The sequence below is a fragment of the Rhinopithecus roxellana genome, chromosome 13, assembly GCF_007565055.1.
Source record: "Rhinopithecus roxellana isolate Shanxi Qingling chromosome 13, ASM756505v1, whole genome shotgun sequence".
Lineage (NCBI taxonomy): Eukaryota > Metazoa > Chordata > Mammalia > Primates > Cercopithecidae > Rhinopithecus > Rhinopithecus roxellana.
In genome coordinates, this window is record NC_044561.1 from 78,754,815 (window position 1) to 78,759,295 (window position 4,481).

The 4,481-nt window shown below is 38.7% G+C and overlaps 1 pseudogene; it reads right to left on the reverse strand.

The window, feature by feature from the left end:
- Positions 1-1,656: 1,656 nt before the first annotated feature.
- On the reverse strand, positions 1,657-1,797 carry LOC115893108 (annotated as a pseudogene).
- Between the last annotated feature and the right edge of the window lie 2,684 nt (positions 1,798-4,481).

Here is a 4,481-nt window from a genome sequence, read left to right on the forward strand (position 1 = left end):
TGTGAGCAGGCAGAGCCACGGCAGGTGATCTCAAGTCTGTGTTCCTTCTCACTGGTGTCTTCAGTTAGAGGAAGCCCATCCAGTTACTCCTTGGCTTGTTTCTTCTGACAATTTAATATCTTAGAATGCAAGTGAGAAAGGACAGATTGGAGACCTGGAGTCGGGAAGCTTGGGGTACCGTACCCATGCTGCTGTAGAGCAATATGGGGAAAGGAGGGAGGACTAGCCTATCTGTGTCCTGGACTCTCACAAAGCAGGTCCAGAAATATGAGAGATTCTCAGTGCAATTGTCCAGAGTAAGATATTGGCAGATCACTCAATGCAACCATGTGGAATTCATCCCAGGATTCTAAAAAAGGTTCAATATTAGTAAATCTGTAAGATGCTGTGAAGTACTGCATCATAGAGGTCAAAGGAGAAAGAGGGTATAACTATGCAAAAATGCTGAAAAGACATCAAGAATAAGGCTCAGAAGGACAAAGGGATTGACTGATAACATACTGATCTGTAGCCATGTCTCCACATAGATGCCTCTAAAGACAATTCAAACCCCTGCTATCTGTAAACACCCTGGGTCTCCTCTCCTTAAAGGCAAGAACAAACCATGAATATCCATGGTTATCTCTTATTTTTATTGCCCTGGAAACACTGGTCACTTAGATTACACACAAAAAAGAGCTCCAATACATGGAATGAAAAAGATAAAATTATCACTATTTTATAAGATATAATTATATATTTGAAAATATCCAAATAATTAACTAAAAATATTTAGAAAATGTGATTTTTCAGAATTCACTGGACAAAGTCCGGAAAACAACTGCCTAGAAAAACAAGGTGGTTAGTGGGCATGTCAATTTTATAAAACCTCTCAAAAGGATAATTGGCAATGTTGTCCTAAATTTAAAATGAATCATAGTCTGCCTCATTCATTTCCAGTGTGGAAATTTAGCATGTAGATATGATCACTTCCCTGAAAAAAAAATGAAAAGTACCAGAATGACTTTGTAAGAATAAGTCTGGATCTAAGCAAATGTTCATCAACAGGGAGCCAGATGAATAATTAAGAGTTGTTCGTAGAAAGAAATATCATGCATCTGTTAGAAAAAGAATTAAGTCTCTATTTTTGATATTATGGAATTATCTCCAAAATGCAAAATATAAAAAACTGTAGAATAAATAGTATACATATTTTCATTGGTGTCAAAGGAAAAAACATATTTGCATTTGCATAGAAAATTTGCTTTTATATAGCAAAATACTATCTTACAAATGCTGCATGGGCAGAAGTATTTGTATTTGCATACATTATTTCTCAAAAGTTAAGCAAACAAAGAAAAATGAAATAAAACAGGAAAGAATGCTGATAGAATCAAGTGTGTCTGGGGAGAAAACCAGGCACCTTCTTACCTTGGGGTAGTCTGACTACCTCTCATTGTATGTACTTTGGCTTTATTTGATATTTTGAAAATTTTTGTCCACCTAAATAACAAGCAGAGAGAGCCTCCCTAAAAGAAAATGATACTTATTCTGGAATAGGGTATTGCAATGGGAATACGTGTGGCATTACAAACTGTGTGTGTGTGTGCATAGTTAGGGAGGTAAAAAAAGACAAAAGCTTTTCATTTTTAAATTTTATTAATGGATTTATTTGCAGGGGAGGGTATAAACACTATCTCCCACTACACAGGTTATGCAGTTGAGTGTCCTACACTTGGGGAAAATCACGAAAGCACAAGGAGCCTCCCTTGGAAAAACACCTTCCTGATCCTGGTATCTCTACTGCCAGGTAAGTGTAGACAAATAAAGGGAAAAAAAGGAGGATTGCATAATTGTTTTGAAATAATTGTCCTTGGCTACAAGGATCCACAACTAGGGTGACAACAGTTCAAGGCTGGAAAGGCAGTTGCTGGGCAGATATCCTTGCAGAAATGTTTTAGGTAAGGTTGCAATGGTCTCTGTGCAAGGTTGTGTTTTTTGTGGAGTATTTCATGGTGATTTCTGTTATCGGACTTTTATGCAGGACAACTCTCCCTTCATGGCATTCTCTAGCTCTATGTGTCAGCGTGGCTTTTGTTAATTTGCTTTTTTTTTTTTTTTTTTTTTTTTTTTTTTTTTTAGCAAAGGTGACTCTATTTTGAATCTGACAACTTTCACATCTTGCACACATATATCTTTATTTTTTATTAAAGTAAAAACATTTTTAAGGTCAAACATTAACTATGTATAAGCTCCTTAACCACATGCTTAAGGACAATATAGTGTATCTGAACCACACATCCTAAAATCTGAAATTTGGGAAGGAGATCATCACTAATTCTGTTGAAAAGGAAAAGGGGCCAGGCACAGTGGCTCATGCCTATAATCCCAGCACTTTGGAAGGTTGCGGTGGGTGGATCACTTGAGGTCAGGAATTTGAGACCAGCCTGGTCAACATGGTGAAACGCTGTCTCTATTAAAAACAAAACCAAACAAAACAAAAACACAAAGAAAAGAAGGAAAAGGCCAATGTGGCCCCCCAGGGTGCTTGGCCCTCGGCTCATATTGTTGGAAGCTACTTACAAAGCACGGGAGAGCTGTCTGGCTCGCATCTGCTTCTGCTTTCTCTGACAACAGGGGGTTTCAGATGGGAACGTGATGGATTGAGGGGAGAAGATCTGCAGAGCTGGCAGCTGCAGGTGCCAGGACAGTGCTCCCAGGGTGGCTGGTTGCCCAGGGGGTGTCTGAGCTGCTCAAGTGGAGGCACACAGGCTTGAGTGATCTTGGAGACATGAGATAAGAAGTAGGACACTGGACAATGAAATGGTCAGTGAAACACTACTCTATCTTAACAGACAAAAAACTCCAGCTAAAATCTTAGACAAGACTGGAGGAGAAGGTAGGTGAATGTGGAAGCAGATGGAGAAAAATAGAAAAGTATGTAACACTGTTGACTTGAAGTCTGTTCTGCGAGTTCCTTCCAGATTAGCCTCAGACAGAAGGCTGCCCTGCCTGCCTCTCCATCCCCAGGAGGCCACCTCCTATCAGGGCCATGCTTTGGGTGCTATTTTCAAACCCATGAGCTTCATCTGCAAGGGAGAGAGCTGTCATAGCACATCACATGATTAAAAGCAATTAGTGTTCATAAGCTAGACAGGCATTTAAATTGCTCTATAGTTACCTCGTAGAATGAGAAATTACAGAATAAAGTCCACGTGATTATTCAACTGTGTATGAGAGAGCGGTTGTGATCAAAGAGACCACACTGTTAATAATGATAAAAAATCAGCATAATATGATTCACTTTTTCTGAAAGAATCATTGTAATTAACAACAGTATTTTATTACCAGTTCTCTCAAATGCATAAATATTTCAGGATTAACTCTGCTAATTGGGATAACAAATTCTTCACAGGAGTCATAATACACCATAAAGCAGTGTTTTATGTATCGACTTAGGTCTAACAATGATGAATAGTGTGAGGACGTGCTGGGCTGGATTCCAGCGTCAGTAACTGGAGGGGGCTTACAACACTAAGAACACAGCACACAACTTCCTCCAGGTCATTTCACTTGTGGTCTTCAGCCCATGCTTCGTGGGTTTTTATGAGCGCAATATAGCAGCCACGAAAGAAAGTCCACTTGCTGTCTACACTCGCATGACCCCACTCTCTATCCAGGCAGATTTCATGGAGGAACGAAGCCCGAGGTCCTGAGGAATCCGCTGTAGGCAACATACTCATGCATCCCCTCTGCGCCTAGGCTGCTCCTGGTTATGTCCCTTCCTTGGTGTAATTAAGACAATGTTCACTCAAATTGTTTCTGTGGGGCCCTGTTCACTTGTGGAGTTCCATGTGGGAAAGGCTGCTGGAGCCGATTAACATGTGCAGGCCCACAGGCAGTTCAGAAAGCAGGGTCCTATTGTGGATTCCCTATTGGTTGGCCTAGTGAATGCAAGTTTTTCTGTGTTCAACAATGTGAGACCAAAATGTATGTGTACCTTCTGACTGTTATTAATACTTATCTAATTTTTTTGGTCTGTTTGACTGATCATTTCCGAGAAGATTTGTTAAAATCTACAGGAGGTAGTAATTTATTTCTACTCCTAATTCTTACAATTATTTTCTTTAAATGCTTTTGTAGTATATATTGTAAATGAATACATTCTGATGATTATAGCATCTTCATGCTCTATACCCAGTTGATAATGAACTTCTGTTGTTCCTTGATATAATGACATGTCTTCTACTTTTCAAAAGAGTAATATCAGACCTCCAATATAATCTGGTATATTTTTGCAACATTATTTTCAACATTTATTTCTTATTTTTAAGTATTCCTCAAATAGGTAATTTGGATTCTTCTTTCTAATTCAATATGAACATTTTCATTTTTAAATTAGTGTAATTACAGTTTTATATGTGTTGCTATTTTTTTTTTTTTTTTTTTTTTTTTTTAGATGGAGTCTCACTCTGTTGCCAGGCTGGAGTGCAGTGGTGTGA